Consider the following 19,432-nt stretch of genomic DNA (forward strand, 5'->3'; position numbering starts at 1 on the left):
CTTGTTAATGACCATGGTAGCTGTCATAGTTGCAAGAGGAAGATACCACTATCATGTTGTGTGTGCAAGACAGCAGTTCTGCAAGTATATACAATTCTAGAATTGCTTGAGGACAAAGATGAACCTGCCACCTGTAATTGGTTTTCTGTTATAACTTAAGCAGACTATTTCATCTTTCTGAGACAGATAGAAAGATATCTCCAATATTCATGTTATTTTAATAAAAAGCATTCAGTTGAAATAATGGTCTTGTTCTATGAATTCAGACAATGAGTTATTCCAAGAAATTCAAGAGATCCATTTGCTGGTCATTCAACCAAGCTTGAATGTGGTTCAGTGTTTCATTTATTTCGCTTTATTTGTGCATTATTACTTCATTCAAAATAATCAATTGTAAAATTAAAGCAAGTTTCAAATTCATGCTGCATTTGGAGATAATTTGACACCCGAATATCTGGATCTGACAGCTTTGATTTTGAAGTGTTTCGCTCTCAAAAACACTGCTGCAACTGAGTGTTACTTACAAAGTAAAGTAGTCTTGATGACTGTTCATGTTTCTTTTTTGAAGTTATGTAGTGTTAGTGTACAGTGAAGTGCTACCACAGTCCTGACACAGGGCTGGTAACTCCAGCATCAGCCTGTCAAAGCCTGTTTAGCAGTGCTGGAATGGCTGCGTCCTTTACAGGGGTGTCGAATGTTAACCTGACATCCTATTCCCCAGTAATAATCCATTACACTCCAGCTGTGTTAGCAGCAATGAATTTTAAAGGTTCTATTCCCACCATTCATAAGTGGTGAAAAGGCACATGATTTATCTCTTTATCTTCTGTAATGGAATTACCCTTGCGTCTGTGCTAATGCTGTTTAAAAGCATGATTTGTTCCAGGTAATTACAAGGGCTAATAAAAGAGCATTCTGAAACAGCTGCAGAATATTGTGTATGATAAGACCTGATGCCCTCATCAGAGGTGCTATAAAAATGAAATCTGCTTAATCTGCAATGTGGTTATGGATTACTGTATCTCTACACACTGCAAACCCAGTGTAGACTCCTTCCTGCTGAAAAGTTCTTATTTCCCATAAGAATAATAATCACACAGTGCAGAGGTGTTGGATGTTGAGGATGTTGAAAGCCAAGGCCATATTTTTGTGAGTGTTTCAGGGTTTTAATGGACAGGTGGTATTTCAGAGAATGTGACTATGAGGGCATAATTTCAACTTTATCTAACCGGGGTGGCCCAGTGGCGTGGGTATATACGGTACTGTGCACACTCTCATCTCTCTTATCAGTAGATATATAAAGCATGTTGCCAGGACACTCATATCACATGCTTACCATTCAAGCCAGCTTCCTGCCTTGTTCACAGAACAACAAAAAAATCTGTGGCATTCTGCAGATGTATATCCAGGAGAGAGAAAGGGACAACAAAGCCTCATTACAGTATTAAAGTGTTTATTAGAGAGGAAAAAGCTAAAACTATGAAAATGATTCAAAGTAGCAACAGCAATATTGCTTGTGTGTGTGTGAGCGGGAGAGATAGCATATCAAGTGTTTGAATGATTGGGCCACACACCTCCTCCACAGGGAATCTGAGATTTGAGTGGAGTTTGGCCAGCATGAGGCCAGTTTATGTGATGAGCTTGCAGAGATTCTGTTCCCTTTAATGAAGAACAGAGAGAAACAGAGCCTCAACTCTGCCACCAAACCAGGCTATGTCAGATGGGGAATACAGAACACAGACAATACATGCTAAAGGAGAGGAGGCTAAGTAATGGTGTTCTCTTAGTCTTTGTTGTTCCAGTGTGTGTCGCGTTGAAGATGACGTCACGGCACTTTTATGCGGCGTTGCTATAAAGACCAGCTACATTGACGGGGGTACTATCTGCAGTGGAAAACGAAGTACCTGGTACCAAAAGCGAGTAGAGTCGAGTCGAGTTGAGTCGAGTTGAGCCGGTACCATGCAGTGGAACAGCGGCTTAAGGTAACTGAGCCTAACCAGCCCTTTGCTCTCAGACATTTAATTCTCAGCTTAGAATGATGGCTTTTTTGTTATGCTTTCCCCTCCCCTTTTCTCACCATTCTGGAATGACCAATCAATGTTCATGCTCCAACCTTCTTTGCAACCTCTGTTGTTGCATGTACTGTTCTATGAAAGGTGTGATGCTAGCTGCTGTTTATCGCGCAGCAGTGCACTAGTCAGGCTTGCACAGACAGGAGTGGGAGAAAGGCACTTCGTGTGCAGCTCAGCAGACAAACTGAAATCCTTCTGTACCTGAGTGACATGGGAGGCAGTTTGTGAGCTTCCCTGCTGAGAATCCTTTTCAAGCATATGTCAATTTTGAATGTCAATCACTCAAAAGAAGATTTTAAAGTGGCTAGGATACAACTCACACAGTTTTCAATCAATTTATCATTGGTAATTGTCATTTTAATAGGTAATTGTAACCTTAATTGGCTCTAAAACTGTTACATCTTTATGGATTTAAATATGTAAAAAATCAATTTGTCATTGTCATTTTAATAGGTAATTGTAACCATAATTGGCTCAAGAACTGTTACATTTCTATAGATTTTAATAAGTGAAAGTGGAGATATTATGGAATTCTGTGGAAAGAGTGTGATTCTACGGCCTTTACGCAGACTGTATCCATCAGGAATTCAGTGGGGATTGTGTATGCTCTACCAATCAGGCACTAAGCAAGACAAACAGATGAGTATCAGGTTCAAGACCAAGTTATACATCAATGTCAGTATGTGCTGCAGTGGAATAACCACACAGAACCCTTCCACTTCCATTTCGTAAGCCTTATTTTATCACTGTCTAAGGAGACGTGAAAAAAGAGTGATAGAACAGTGTGGGCTGAACTGAAACAGAATGCTTATTTTTGGTGGGTTTGGACCTGCCTGTCTGTAAGAATATTGTGAAGTCTACTTCTGTAGATATTTATTTCTGTTATGTGGAGAATCCTGTGGCAAACATAATTTGGAATTGTCTTTTTTTCACCAGCACATGGAATCTGTCAATAAATCAATCAAAATTTATTTATAAAGCACATTTCCGACAGTGGGTGCGACTCAATGTGCTGGGTGCAACTGAATGTGCTGTTACTTTGCAACGAACTTGTAAGTAACAGCCAAGCATGTGACTAACATTGTATTCAATTGTATTCTTGAATAGATTTCAGATGCTCAGAAATTTCAGATGTTGATTTTTTTGAACTGCCAGCAAGAGGAGCTGTTGTCCCTTTTGAGAAATGAAAGCCATGATCCACTACCTCAGTGCACAAACTTGTATGTTCAATTACATTTACATGAGTGATGTTAATGCAAATTAGGACACTCCAAGACATGCTGGGTATCATTTATAATCTTAAATATTTTACAAGCAGATAAATGGTTGTCTCCTGAAGCATTTGTGTTCACATGAGCAGTCATAACAAATGGCTATTAGCAGCATCCCCTGGGATTCTCTGATAACATGTAAAAGTGTATTCCCAAGGTGTCTCTGCATTTCAAGATATGAATATTACAAGGCAAGCAATGGACTATGGAAGAGAATTTGAAGATGCATATCGTTAAATATGTTACATGCCAAACCTATACAGTATTGCTGCTGTTTTTTTATGCTGTTTCTGGCGATCTCCTGGTAAATTTCCAGGTAAACAGCATGCAGTAGACTTAGGAAACTGTGTTGGTACTCTGCTATTTCCCCTTGATGAAAAGCACTTTGAACTGATTCTCAAGCATAGCTGGCAGGTGGGGGTTCAGGGCTCAGAGAGGGGCGGGGTTCAGGGCTCAGTGAGCGGGGCGGGGTTCAGGGCTCAGTGAGCGGGGCGGGTTCAGGGCTCAGTGAGGGGGCGGGTTCAGGGCTCAGTGAGGGGGGCGGGGTTCAAGGCTCAGTGAGCGGGGCGGGGTTCAGGGCTCAGTGAGGGGGGCGGGGTTCAGGGCTCAGTGAGCGGGGCGGGGTTCAGGGCTCAGAGAGGGGCGGGATTCAGGGCATTTACTCATACTTTTTGATGATCCTTAACAAATAATTATGTTTACACTTGAAATAGTAAATTTCACTTTATGAAGCCTCCAATTATGCAGAGTACGAGTTTATGCATATTTTACACCCACCAGTCACCAGACCATATAGCATTTAGGAAAGCCAAAGACAATTTTACATCCTACAGGCTACACAGTATGACTGGAGAGCCAGAGGCCCTACCCTACAGCCAACACAGGACACAGTCAGTAGTACAGTACTTGAGTAGTGTCCCACACTACATGTGGAGAGGTGCGTCTCTCACTGATCTGACCTTTAGCTGTTATCCTGTGTATGTTGGCAGCAAGGCGTGGTATGATCTTGGTAAGTCATTCAGGTAAGATTTGGGTCTCTCTTTGAAAAAAAATAAATTTGCAAACCATAGATTCCACAAAAGCAGAAAATGTGTTGATTCACCCAGGGGCTGCCTGTGCTTTGAAGCAGTGATGGAAAGCATGGAAAGTACAGGTCAGAAAGATGACACCAGTTTGTTTCATCACTGCCTTCAGTCGATGAGCCTGCACTCATCTTTCCATTCTGCCCGCACAAGGTTGTCTGTGGGACTTGCTTGCTTTAATCACGCTCTCCCCGTTGGCCTGTAGACTTGCTTTTGTACTTTCTGAGGCTGTGTGCCACTGCTCTAACCAAAGGCCTGTCTCCTCTGGAGCTCAACAAAGTTATTTCTAAATAGGAGAAAGAAAAAATGGAGAGACTCTGTAGACTTGCATTGCATGATGGGACCATGGAGGACATTTCAGAGCCTACACAGGTAGAGCAGAATTAATCACACAGTTCAGTGCACACATTATGTAAATGCAACCTATTAAGAAACTAAACCTTAAAACCAATGATCTCACATTGTTCTTTTGTAATCAAAAAAAGTTGTTTGCCTCTGTTTGTTTTCAGCGTGGCTCGTGTAGACACAAGAATGTACGGGAAATAATCTCCATAATCTCCACCCTCCATTTTGTCTAGAGAAGCTAGTTTTGTGGAGAACAGATCTTATTAGTCTGTCTGTTTAGTATGCTTCACATCAGCAGATCGCACTTTTCAGTTTCTTGTGTAGTATGTATTGCTATTATACCAGATAAGAATGCGTAAACAAACAAGGGGTATGTAGAGTTGAAATAAATCTGAAATTTCTTATAAGTGCCATTGTCACGTGCTGGCAGGATGAAAATTGAGCCACATCAAATGGTGCTCCTATTTTATCTATTAATTCAGATTATGATGAGTTTTTTTGTTATAGATTGCTGTCATCTGTTTTTATTTTGGTTCTCAGTTAACATAGTTAACTTGCCTTAGTGCTTTAGTGATACTACATATACACACTTCTGGTCCAGGAATGTTGTTCGCCTAGTCTGGCACGATCGCTCATTTAAAGGTGATTGCACGTATTCTCTCTGACAATTGCAAAGTTCTCTGGATGAGTGCTTCTGTTTAATGAATGTAGAGCAGTCTAATACACAGAGTAATCTGTAAAGAGAAGCAGCCTTGTCTATAGGTGACAGGATTGAACTGAAATTCTCCTGTTTGATGACAAGTGGTTTCCAGATGACCTGTGGTGTCTCTGGTGTTCTCCCTCTCAGTGAACAAAGTGAAAGCAAGTTAACACAGCTTAATACATACTTTTTCAGCCCATGACATAAATGTAAATTTACCATTTTCTATGTAAAGACTGCTTTCATCGCTGGAGAAAATAACTTCTGTTGTCAGTTTTTCTAGCCTTCACGGAGGACTGAGTGCACAGTGTGATTCAGAAACAACGTTGATGGGCTCTCTGAATGAAAAGCATGAAACCAGAAAAAGTATTTGCTTTGACTTTGTGATCACATGAGCATATCAAGGTATGAGGCTGTGTTGTTATTTCAGAATGATGGATGAGATTTTTTTTCCTATTTGTGTCTGGAAGATTTCAGCCTATTCTGGGAGCACTGACAAACAACAGTAATTAACACCCTTATTTACCCTAATGTCTAGCACAGCAAGTCTGCTCGCGAAACCTACATCAAACTCCCAGCAATAATGGAGTGCCAACGGCATTTCACGGAGACCTGTCAGGTACATTCCAGACAGCTGCACTGAGGCATACTAGCTCTGTTCCACAGGTGATTGCAATCGGCTTCCCTTTTATAGATTGCCTGGATACTTATCTACAGTAAACAAACTGATTGGTCAAAACTAAACAAATCGACACAGTGTGTAGTTAACAGACAGATAGCCAAGCTCTATTGATGCTGAGAATGCGACCCATTTTCAGTGGCAAGGCTGGAAGATTGTGTGTGGGCTCCTGTGAGACAGGGATAAATGCGTCATGATAAACATCTACTGTGTGACTGAAACTGGTGGATATTGCTGCTTACATGTTTTCAAGGCTTCATAAGTGGAAGTGGATTTTACCAGTGATGAACAGGTTACTCTGCTAGGGCAGAGACAGCCACTGTGGAAGTAGATTGTTATAGCTATCACTGCAAGGCTGTTGCAAATACTGACATTAATCTCAGACATTGTAAAGCTTGGATTACTGATGTGTTTAGACGGAAATCAGTGTGAGAAAGACACATGTGCAGCTCAACAGCCAGACCTGCGGGTGCCTGATCAACCAGCAGAGGTTGCTAGTGAGCAATGAGATGCTCCAATCCTTGGGCAACCCGAGAGCCAACTGCGTGTTGCCCTGCATGGATGCTGGCCACAGTTGGCACTGGCACGGTTCACTTTACAAACAGACCTTGAAGCTATACCGTGCATATTAATATACCACTGTATGCTGCATATTCAGGAATATGTTCCAGTATGTTTTGCCTTGGTGCAATCACTGAATTATTCAGAGCAGAATTTCTTTGATGAGAGGACTTTGCTGATTTGTTCCAGTGTAACTGATATATCAGCTGACCAAGGTAGACAAAGAATGATGCTTAATTTTTGGTCCCATTACAACACATCACAGGACCCCTGTCATGATAACTGCTCATAGATTCCCAAAAATGACCAAGTGTTTACTTTCTTTAAACTCACTGTTCTGATATTTTTCAAGTACCTGGAAATCAACCCCTGACAACATATTAATAAAAGTGAAAGATGATTAGGACAAGATTACATGGTATAATTACAAATGCTTGGGCCATTTGTTTAAATTGTCTCCTGTATCAATTGATGCCTTTGAAGTACGTAGCTGAATGGTATTGTCTGATGAATACGTTTTTTTCACCTGCTGGTTTATTGTACTTTATCTCAAATCAAAACCACATTATTCTTCTGTATACCTCACCAGCTGCAGTGAATCTCCTAGTATGACAAGGAAACAGTAAACAGGTCTGTGCCAGAATCTGTTTTTTCCAAGAAATCCTTGAGGCGCTAATGCTGTGCAGTCATACTAAGCTATTTGTGTATTCAGTGAATGTCTTTCTGTAACCGCAAAATGTTTAATTACTGATCACTTTATGCAAAGACAATTAGTGCCCAAGCATCATAATGGAGCATCAGGCATGCTCTTATAATTAAAAAATGAAAGATTTTTTCTGAATGATTGAAGTTTTGCAGATGACCTGGTGGAAAGCAAGTTGTCCTCTAGTCCGTGGGTTTAAATGAGCTGAAGTTCTGGTGTGAAAAGCTTGTCCTTGCATTAATCAAACCTCAGAACAAGAATAGAGAAGATTGTAAATGCAGACCATACCATTGCAGTCATGACGATGGGCATGTACAGTCCAATGCAATGGATGGCAGCACTGAGTGTGCTGAGAGAGAAACTTCACTGGGACTGTAACCCGCACATTTCTGTGCCGTGTCTCCTGGAGGAGATTATTAAGGCCTGATGGCTAGAAGCGGGAAGCTGAAATTGACCCTGACCTTACTGTTTTGACTTTTCTGTGGAAATCAGACGATTTTGAATGAACAAACAAATCGAATTACCACTATTGCAGAACACTGTCTGATTAATCTGTCTGATTGCATGCCAGTGACCTCTGTGTATATACTCTAAACATTCCTAAAATATTCATTTGGATTTTGCAGACAGGAAACAAAGACAGAAGAAAATGACCGATTTCATCGTGCATAAAGGTCCGCATTACATATGTCAAGCTGTGAATCCTGCACCAATTTCTCATTTTCATTTTGCAAACTGCTATACTCGGCAATTTTAAAACTGAATGGCTATGTTACATACATCATTTTAAAATGATTCAGTGAACTAACATGTACCCAGAGAAATGGTGGAAGGGCTAAATTTTAAATGGCATAACCTTCTGCAGTAGAAAAGAATCGACCACACACTCAGTATTGACACATAGTAGCACTGGCATACTCGGCACTGAAACACCCAAAACTAACACACCCAGGCCTAATACAAACAGAAATGACACACTCAGAACTTACACTCCTACTACTGGCACACTTAATGCACCCATCACTGAAATACTCAGTGTTGAATTACTTTGCAGCACTGACACACGCTTTAATAATTTTAAAGAGGGCTATGTGCTGACTAAAGGAATAATGAAATGTGTAATTGTTGACATACTTATTTCACAAAGGCCCTTATTCATAAGTTTACACAATGGCAATAAGCTACAGTGGTAAAATGTTGAAGTTCTTTATCACAATCACAAAGAAAATCATGGCTCAGTCTGCCTGAATCAACATTAAGCTGGCAGTATACTCAGCAAGAAGAAAAAACTTCAGGATTGAGAACCAACGGCGAACATGTCCATGAAACTGTTGTCGGTATACTCAGTGAGAACACCGCACCATTTAAAGTCACTCCACGCCGCTGGGGCGTGAAGTTACGAATAATTACGAGGCAGGTATTAACCAGGGCTGGAATCTCGCCCAGACCTCTGTCTCGTGGCTACGCCATGGATGTATAAAGAGAAGGGCTACGCGAGATCACAACACAAAACAAAAAAGTTTAAAGTGTTTAAAGTGGCTTTAGTTCATCTAGCTATGCAAAAGAAGAAAAAAAGGCGAAGGAGATGGTACGTTCGCCCTCTAAACCAGAGTAGGACGGAGAATGGAGAGTTTTGTCTGTACATTTGGCAAATGCAGAGTTAAGACAAGGGGGTCCACTTTCTCTTATTTCCAAATGTGTGCTAGATGTTTTGATGACTTGTTGAAATGAGTAGCACCATTCATCAAACATGCAGGAACTCACAGAATTCCCATCTCTACAGAAGAGAGATTGCCGTTTACTCTCCGTAAATAAGCATGTGAAGTCCGCCCTCTGAACTCTCAACCGTGATGTAACCAACCATGTGATATTTGGACCAATAGCTGAGAGGGGGAGGTTGGAGAACAAGAAAGAAGTTTTCTAAAAGTTCTCCCTGGAGGCACACTGCACCGTACAAACACACAACAGCACATCTTTTTGTTCTTCAGGTGTACTCATTGCTTTGTTTTGCTCAAAAAGTTCTACTTCTTACGAAGTATACTGCCTACTTTGTGTGATTGCAGACAGGTCAGAATGAATGAGCCAATTAGGTGAAAGAGACTAGTTGCAGGTTGGTATGATGAGCCAATAAGGTGAAAGAGACTGAGGGCAGGCTGGTATGGGTGAACCAATAAGATCAAAGACTGGGGGCAGGTTGGGATGGATGAGCCAATGAGATGAAAGAGACCTGGAGCAAGTTGGGATGGATGAGCCAATAAGGTGAGAGAGACTCGGGGCATGTTGGGATGGATGAGCCAATAAGGTAAAAGAGACTGGGGGCAGTTTGGGATGAATGAGCCAATAAGGTGAAAGAGACTGGGGGCAGGTTCGGATGAATGAGCCAATAAGGTGAAAGAGACTGGGGGCAGGTTGGGATGAATGAGCCAATAAGGTGAAAGAGACTGGGGGCTGTACAGAATCTGACGCTAAAGGAGATGAAGAATAAACAGTCTTATGTTGGTGCTGGAAACTTTCATACCTTGGCTGTTTCTCCAGGGAATTTTCTGGGGTTCTGTCTTTTCAAAATCATATGTGCAGGTCTTCTTTTACTTTCTCATTTGTCAAGTTCCCTCTTTATCTCACCTTTGAGAACACAACCACACTTATCTGGTTTCATAAAGAAAAGATTTGAATAATTATCAATGTAGCTGGTAGATATGTCAGGGGCTTTTGACAATCTGTGATATATGCCAAAGATAAAATATTATATTTAAAATACCATGAAATGATAATCTCTGCTCATTATTTTTGAATGCAGTCACTATTTGCTCCCTCACAGTCACACAAACTCTTCATGTTTTTCCCTTCAAAATTTCAGGGTGAGGTTTGTGGGAATCCCTGTGACACTGCTTGATGAATGTGCTCACCAGTAGCACAGAGTACATAAAACAGCTTTCCAGGGACCTTTCAGTAAATTACCCACCCCTGTGCAGTGCCCTACACAGCTGATTACCATCTCAAGGACAAAGAGCTCAATACACAATACAGCTTTTACAGGGACATTATATTTCAGCTCCAGTCTTACCTGGGTTCTTTTCCAATTTACAGTGTTAAAAAGTCTCAGCTTCACTTTGCTCCACCTTTCATTCCCATGAACTTGCAGCAGTATTCAAATAATTTAATAATTCAATAATGATTATACAATTTAAGCTTAAAACCTGTTTGAGCTGTTGCTTCATCTTCAAGAAGTTGAAAGCAACTTTCATATAATTTCAACTTGTTACCAAAACAAAGTGTAAAATGAAAAGTGCTTTTGTCAAGGACGTTGTTTATGGCCATTTGATGGTAATCTGCAGTTAAAGGTGAAGTCTGTGGAGCAGAATCCAACCGACACTGAGCCCCAAGGTGGTACAGCTGTTGTAACCCATTTGACAAACTGTCTTCCTTCATCTGCTGCACAAATTATAATCCCTTTCCACCTTAAGTGTATTGATTTAAATACCCAACGGGAGCCTGTTGTACCTGAAATGGGCTCTATCACACAGAAGTGCAGTCATCCCGTGTCGCTATAAAGCAGCTAGTACAGCACCGCTGCGCATAGCCTCCACAGCAGGACATGCCTCAGCTGCCTCCAGTCATTTGTCACTCATTAACTGGTTGGGGAATCTAAGCCTGATGCAGGTATGGGTGGTGTTTGATCAAAGGGTTGAAATTCTGTCATTCAAGCCACCATCCTCACATTCTCTCTTGTTTACCACCCTCCTGAGGCCAAAGTCGGGTCTCCTAATGCTGCCTGTATTGGATCAACTATGAGAGAAAATATCGATGATAGATGAGGGCTGGGAATGGTTGAGATCTCTACTAAATATCACCTGGCACTTTGGAACTGAGGAAAATTGCACTTTGCATATCAGAAGAGAACAAGAAAGAGCTAAGCATTCAATAGACCTGAGAAAGATTCTCATATGTGTTTTGCATTTTTTTTCTCATAATTTCATGCAATACATCAACACTGAAAACACACAGTCAGTACATAATGAAGACAGATGCAGAACACACACTAAAAAAATGTCTACTCTAACTCTGCGTTCTTAAATGAGTAATATTAATGGAGGTTTAGTGCGATACACCTAGTATTGGGGAAGACATTAATCATAATTGAATAATCAGTTCATTATGAATAGTCCTCCTGCAGGCAGACTCAGAGTATCCTGCTATTGCAAAAATAATTTTCATGTAATAAAGAAATAAGTAGGTTTTTCACAAATGCCCTTAATCCCAATTTAATTTGCCAATGTGGATCAGGTGATCATGAGCCCATTGGGGTGATCTGTAATAAGCATCTGTAATAAGCATCAGCGAAGCTCACTGAGTGACCATCCACCACAACAGCCTCAGTATCTGTGCATTGTCACATTTAAATCATGGGGATCTGGCTCTACCTATGGAATTTGGCTGGAAAGCTGGCAAAATGGAAAGAGGCCAGAGGAAGGAGACGGATACACATTAGTTAAAAATGTAACATTATCTGTCTCAGAGCTGATCTGTCTCATGATACAAAATATAAATTCTTTGTAACATCGATACTTGTCTCATGTTTTAGTTGGCATTAATAGGGTAAACTATCCCTCGTTAGCCATTAAGTGTTGTTAATCCTCAGGAATTTTAGGTTAAGGTTGAAATAAAACTGGCTTGTCAGCACAAGAAATGGCAGGTGAATCAATACACAAATCAGACAGAAAGTGCAGTCAATCTGTGCTTTGTACTGGGCATGAGGTAGCCCTGCCTGCTGAGTGGTGTAAGCAGCGCTTCACTGCTAGCTCGCTGTGGAGGAATAATGAGTGTAGAGTGGTGCAGAGCTCGGAGTCGAAGGGAGAAACAGGTATTCCGTGTTCTGATGCATAGGTGTGTAAGGGCAGTTGTGAGAGTGACCTAACGTATAACTAGCTGTAGAATCTTCTACTGTACAAACACAGACACTATGAGCATTCTGCAACTATGAGGCATTCTCCAATTAAAGCTGCACTCATGTGACTAATTAGCATTAGTCTCTGCCCATTTCCTGCCAATGACATTGCAGAAGGGGGAGGGGCACAGACCCCTTTAATAATGCAGAAGACAAACTCTGTAACATCAGCAGAAAAATGAGGACGATGTTAGCCGCATATTAGAGCATTACCTTGGTGCGGGCTCATTAGTGGTGTGATGGTTACTCTGAGAGACGGCGCTCTCCCCAGAAATGTGCCATTAAAAAGTACACTATGGGAAAGTGCCACTGGCTACTGAGGTAAATGGGAAGCCATGTGGAAATCCGGCCTGCAGCTGTCTGAAATGGTGAAGGTGAAAAATACTTGCTGAACTCTGGAACAACCCAAAATAAAAAAAGCTCCTTGCAGGCAGGCTGAGTGTGTTGGGAAGAACCTTATATGTTGTGTAAATTTACCAAAGCATACGGTGCAGTCAGACCATTATGTAAGGCTTTTAAGTATGAAAACAGAATATGTTCTTCTGGTGTAGGACATGTATGTTCACTGCTGGAATAAATAATTTTTGCACTAAAGGGCGTAAGTGTAGAACATTCTTCACCATCCAAAAATATTATAGTTTCATCCAGAAGCTGCCATAATTCTGTCTGTCCCAGAGATAAATTTCCCTTAGAGTGTCAAAATCGCAACCACCCAAGCACATTGCAAACATTATTCAGCTGAGCTGTTTTTTAAAAACGAATTTGTTATGTTGGGAACAATAATTACATTAAATATTTTCTTCCGCATTGTAGCTAGATATACACACAAAGTTTGGGCTTGTAAAGTTTTAGAGGCATGCATGCATGCATGCACGCACGCCGTTAAAAAATTGTAATTAATCATGATTAATCACAGCAAGCCCTGTGAATCACTATTTAGACACTTTTTTATGTTAGTGTACACACACACACACACACACACACACAAATTTAGAAAAAGAGAACTGCTTGAGAACGCAATTGATTTGACTAAATAACCAAGATTGAGTGCAGTGGTTAAGTTCATATGAAACTGAGTTGTGTTTGGAAGTTTCCAGACTCCCCCAAAATGAATCTTTACTCTTCTGCTTGTCTACAGTGTGTGCCATGATTGTACAATTATGATTGTTACAAATGTGTCTATTTGCCTTTAGGAAACAATTCTATAAGAAACAATTTTATATAAATGATGAAAAATCTATAGAAAAAACATCACTCATTACACTTGTTTAACAGGATATTAGTAAAAAACGAATTTAAAAAGACAGCGTAGCCTTCAGAATTGGAATGATCTAAGCTTTACCATGACATTTAGCTCTAAGCAAAATGGCAGTTTGGTGCTCTTATCAGAAACCTGTCAGCCTCTGCCCTGAGCCAAAGGCTCAATCCTTTTCACACATGAGATTTACTCCCCTGAATGAGGGTGACACATGGCCATAATATCTCAAATGATGTCAAAAGGTTTCCTGCACTGAATTCAGGAAATGTGTGGTGTAAGCAGATAGAAAAAACAAGGCTTGTGTGAGCATAAAGCCTGCAGTATGTCAAATTCAGAGTAACAGAAACAACTCATGAATGCAAGTGCATTTCAGACGTCACCATTGAAACTATAGAGTCTTACACACAGATATCATGTTGCATGAGCGTGGTTCCAGAACCAGCCATTTTAAGTCCTGGTAAGTGGAACCATTCTGGTCATTCTAAATACGGACTATTGACCATGTACATTCTTGGACAGCAGGTATTTTAACTCCTTAAGAAATCAGCATTTGTATGCAGTGAGAAGCTGCATATTGGACTATGCAATGGGAAGGGCAAAAGCAGCACAGAAGTGATCGGGACCTGTTAGTGGGATTATACAACCTGACAGCAGATGTACTGTGAAAAAATGGTGCAGAATATATGATGGGAGGAGGTCACTTGGCATAAATCAAGTTAGTTTCTTAATGGCCGAGAGCAAAATCAGAGAGATAATATGCATGGAAAGTTCTGTCTGAAGATTGTTTTTAAGTAAAAGTCATCTTTTTGTGTTATTGTAGGAAGAATTTTTTTTTAAAAAAAACTTGTCATTTGGTCTGTTATTCGATAAATGCATATATATATTATTAATTGAATTCATATATAATATATATTAATTGAATTCTTCTCTACCTAATGTTTTTTTTTTTTTAAACTACAGGTGGCCTAATACATGTGTGTGTGTGTATATATATATATATATATTAGTTAAATGCAAAATCAGTTTAGCTTCAGAGTCATTTAACTGTATAAGTATGCTGGTATTATTGGATTAACATGTAACAATAACATTCTCTTTGATGATTGATTGATTGACATTAATGGTTTCAACTAGCAACAGCCTGGATCTGTGAGAGGCAGCTCTGCCGTTGCAGAAGTCTAGCTGTAAAGGACATGCAGAATTTAAAATGGCACCCTATGACATCAAGAAGCTCATTTTTTATTTTATGAAATGAAAATGGTCCTCAGAGGGTTTTCCTGTCAAACATTAGACAATACTTAAATTCTTTAGGGGTCTGAAAACTTGTTACCTGAAATAAGACTTCATTTTCTTTCTCAGGGTCAGCAGTATAGAAGATTTTCATTTGATAGCTGCCAGTCTTTGCTGACAGGTCCTTAAATATTCTACAGAGAGAAAAAATAGAGATGTAGATGTGGAGTTCAGGAAACAGGACATTTCTACAGGCTCAACTGAGTGATTTTTTAAATTATTTTCTTTTCAATATTTCAAATCCACTTTCAATATTGGTATATTCCTAAACCCCTGAATTTCACCTGTTCATTATTTTTGTTGTGTCTAATAAATTAATAGACTTCAGCAGGTGAACTTCAGCTTGGCTTTGCGATCACCACAGTAATGGACAGACCAAGGCTACCTTTTTCCCCCAAAATAAATCATATATTGGTATTGTCTTGGGAGATAGTATAAATAAAATAGTATAAGGTAGCATTTCAGCTTGGATCTGGGAAGCACCATATTACCCAGTAGTGGCTTATGGGTGGCTAATGGATGAAGCACATTGCTTATTCTACCTGCAGATGAAAGAATCAGGGAGCTGATGAATCCTTAAGGAGAGAGAACATTCACACAGCATGCAGTCAGCTGCAAAGCATGCTGGGAAACAGGACTCCAGTAAAGCAGTCTGTTTAGAGCAGTGGACTCCAACCCTGGTCCTGGACAGCTACAGAGTCTGCTGGTTTTCATAGTGACTCTGCACTTCATGAATCAATTAGAGCAGTTGATTACACAGTTAACTCAACTCACCTGGTATCTTGGGTCTCAATTGGGTGCTGATTTTAAGGTGAAAACAAAAACCAGCAGACCCTGTAGCTCTCCAGGACCAGGGTTGGAGACCACTGGTTTAGAGTCACACTCACAGCGTGTGGCAGCGTTTATTCTCTCTCACATGAGTAGCTGCACTCTGAGTTTTACTATCCTTTTAATCTCTCAGTTTCACCCAAAATATAATTTAAAAATGAGTGAATTAGTACATCTGAAAACATGTTTGTGGTGTGGGGATGGCTGGTTTAAGCAGCCACACCTGCCCTGGGTCAAGCTAATTAGACCTGGCCAATTGGATAATGGGTTAAGAATTAGATAATTGGCCAGGCTAATTGGACCCAGGAACAGGAGTGGCTGCACCTGTGCGTAGTGAGGTAATCACTGCGCACAGGTTAAATCTGCCATCCCCACCCACACCAGGAGCTCTCTGTCATGACAGGGTTTAACATCTGCTCATTTGGCGTTACCATCTTGCCAAACCCTCGTGGAATAAATGTGGACGGTTTGAACATCATCTCCCTGTGTCTCTGTGCTGGAGGGCCCCTAAGAAAGCCACTTCGGTGGCCTGTGGCAGGCGTGTTTGCCACAGTGGCGCCCAACGTGGGGCTCCTCCGGCACAGCAAAGAGGCACAGGAGGGCCAGCCAGGAAGCACACTGGAGGAGCGGCGGCTGAGGTGTTCCCGACAGGGCTTCGGGCGGATCCTCCGGGCCAAAAATGGGGAGCGGAAGATGACCAGGGAGGGGAAGGAGGCAATCCTCAGCTGGGACGCTGAGGAGCTGCACCTGGCCGAGGAGGCAGGTCAGCGACGGGCGGTGCACGAGAGGTGGTCGCGCCGTGAGCTGGACTTGGCCGGGAAGGCGGGTCAGCTACGGGCGGCGCACGAGCGGTGGCCGCGCCGTTTTGCTTCCTTTCTCGTCCTTTGGTTGTTTTTAGTTCTTTGTTTTGGCCTGGTTGGTTTGCCCGGAGCCCATGAGCGGATAAGCCTGCAGCCGCCCGCCAGCAGAGCCGACTGGCGGCCACCACAGCCACGAGGGTTCCTGGTCCCCAGCACCACAAGGCCAGTCCACCAGCCCACCAGCCCAGCCACCCCACCACAGCCCCTGGAACAGCCCAAGCCGGTGACGCCCCCACCAGCCAGCAGAGCAGCCCAGGACTTCCCGTGCTCCAGGAGGGAGGAGGAAGAAGGGCTGCCTTGTCATCCGAAGGAGGGTCGCCGCATGTACTGGACTGTTCCGGGGCCACCCACCCTGACTTTTTAAAAAAAATTTTTAGCGTGTTTGGAGTGTTTTTGTTTTTGTTTGTTGTCTTTTGCTTTGGGAGTGTGGGGGTGGGGGGGGGTAGGCTTCGGCCAGTGATTCTCCCTGGCCTCAGTTTGGCGTTGGGGGTATGTGGTGTGGGGATGGCTGGTTTAAGCAGCCACACCTGCCCTGGGTCAAGCTAATTAGACCTGGCCAATTGGATAATGGGTTAAGAATTAGATAATTGGCCAGGCTAATTGGACCCAGGAACAGGAGTGGCTGCACCTGTGCGTAGTGAGGTAATCACTGCGCACAGGTTAAATCTGCCATCCCCACCCACACCAGGAGCTCTCTGTCATGACAGGGTTTAACATCTGCTCGTTTGGCTATACCATCTTGCCAAACCCTCGTGGAATAAATGTGGACTGTTTTAACATCTTCTCCCTGTGTCTCTGTGCTGGAGGGCCCCAAAGAAAGCCACTTCGGTGGCCTGTGGCAGGCGTGTTTGCCACAATGTTATTGCCAATGTTAAAAAAGCAAATTAAAATATTGCAAAAGGATAAATATTACATAAGACAGACACTACAACTTACATAAAATACAAATAACCAAAGAAAGAAGAGCCACCTGAAGATCAGAGACAAAACTGAAGCCGTTGCCCAAAGCTGTTGAAGAGACAAAAAGAGCTGCATGTGAGCAGCGATGAACTGGCTTATCCCCTGGAATGCACCTGCTCAGGTGCACTTCAATCATTCAATTAGCCTTCACCAGCTCCACCTACAGGCAGACAGGTGGACAAAAAAAAAAAAAAAAACAAAGTAGGGGAGCTAAAGCCGGGCACCCACCGCACGCGTATCGACCGCGAGCGCACTACGCGCGTATTACGCGCGTAACTGAAGCGTAGTTGAAGTACTGTTATTACAACGGCAGCGGGCGACGTCGTCTCCACCAGATGCGAACGCGTCGCGTACCGGCTGCGAAGCTCGCGCGACACAAGCGAACTGAAGCGTAGTTTTTCGCTTCTGTTCTATTTTTTCGGCTTGTCGCGCGTCACGATGGCCTGTTTATACACAGAAATATGCTCAAAAATGCTAGGTATACATGCTCTGATTTATATTTCATCCTTATATTACTGCGGGTGTGTTCCTAGTTACCTCCTAGATATTTTATAAGCAGTTTAAAAAAATGCAAGCCTTTTCGTTTTGTAAAAATAAATAAATAACTGGAACCTGGGGAAAAGGCTAACTTAGTTTCGCTGTCTTATTTTGCGGAGGGGGTGGGGTAAATTTGAAAATACACCACAGAAAGACGTAGCCTATTGAATGACGTAGAAGTGAATGCACCGAGCAGCAGTTTGTTAGCTCTAGTGTTGGAAGGTAGTTTTTAACCAACCATTGCTCAGCCTATTTGACTTCTCCGATGTCTTCGTTCGCCGTGCTTTCAAAAAGGGCTTGTTAATAAAAATCAGATAATCCACAGAGCTTAAAAAAATCTGATTATTTAGTGGTCTTGCCGATGAAAATGCACCTATTTTATAAATGAAGTTGTAAGTAAGCCTTTATTGCACTTATTGTACTTCAAAGCTTCCGGTGTTCATGGCGCTGTGGTGTTCATATCCCTTTAAGATTAAACTGTTACTGTCTTTTTCATGATTAGCTGATTTTACTAAATCTGATCCTATAAATGTTTTGACGTGAATGACAAGACAACACGGGAATTCCCAATGGTTGATTACAGATTATTTCTTATTATTATGATCATTACATATTCTTCATGAAATTGGCACGCTTGTTAACCAAGCAAATAAATTAATACAGTTTGAGATTTGATTGTTTGATTGTTATGCAGGCTACGTTGCGATTTAAGTTTATGGTAATTCTTGAAAGCGTTTACTTTCTGACGTATTTATGAGTTAACGAAATATTACCAAATTAACAAATTAACAAACTGAAAAAGGTCTCTCACCAAAGTATTCACTTAACCCATAATCAACAGTCATGAACAAACGTGAAATACACGATGTAATCCCACTGCAGACTGCGAGAGCTACTTGGAATATAGAGCTTTAAGCAAGCCTTTGCGCGACACAAACGGAACCAGTGGAGACACCCTACGCGTCGCGCCGTGCTGCTTCGCCGTGCTGCTTACGCAACGCGTGCGGTGGGTGCCCGGCGTAAGACAGAGGAGATTGACTGTGGCATCTGTTCAGTTCCCATACACACAGCTAAAACTCAGGGCCCCAGAGCAAATCACCTTAAAGTGGAAATAAATGCAGTGCATAAATGGTTAATCAGTAATGACCGAATATCAAACATTGCTCAGAGCAGAGCCAATGAATCAATATTCCACTTACGTAGATCAAAGCAGGCCTGGAACAGCTGCTCCTGCATGCCTTCAGTGCAGGAAGAGGGGGCTGCCTGGAACAGCCAGGAGACGTTAGCTTATCAGTCCAGGTCAGCGTTTGTCATGTCTCACTGTGGTGACATCACTCATCA

General features: G+C 41.8%; 1 long non-coding RNA gene across 4 annotated transcripts; it reads right to left on the reverse strand.

The window, feature by feature from the left end:
• Window positions 1–4,004: 4,004 nt before the first annotated feature.
• LOC135242336 (uncharacterized) lies at window positions 4,005–19,112 on the reverse strand. 4 transcript variants are annotated; one of them, XR_010326311.1, is made up of 3 exons: window positions 17,565–19,112; window positions 14,947–15,040; window positions 4,005–4,711 (listed from the first exon to the last, which is right to left on the reverse strand). It is a non-coding gene; the product is annotated as an uncharacterized LOC135242336 (long non-coding RNA). The 4 variants fall into 4 exon arrangements; XR_010326312.1 differs by having other exon boundaries at window positions 17,531–19,112; XR_010326310.1 differs by lacking the exon at window positions 17,565–19,112 and adding an exon at window positions 15,681–15,916.
• Between the last annotated feature and the right edge of the window lie 320 nt (window positions 19,113–19,432).

The sequence above is a fragment of the Anguilla rostrata genome, chromosome 16 (genome assembly GCF_018555375.3).
Source record: "Anguilla rostrata isolate EN2019 chromosome 16, ASM1855537v3, whole genome shotgun sequence".
Taxonomy (NCBI): Eukaryota; Metazoa; Chordata; class Actinopteri; order Anguilliformes; family Anguillidae; genus Anguilla; species Anguilla rostrata.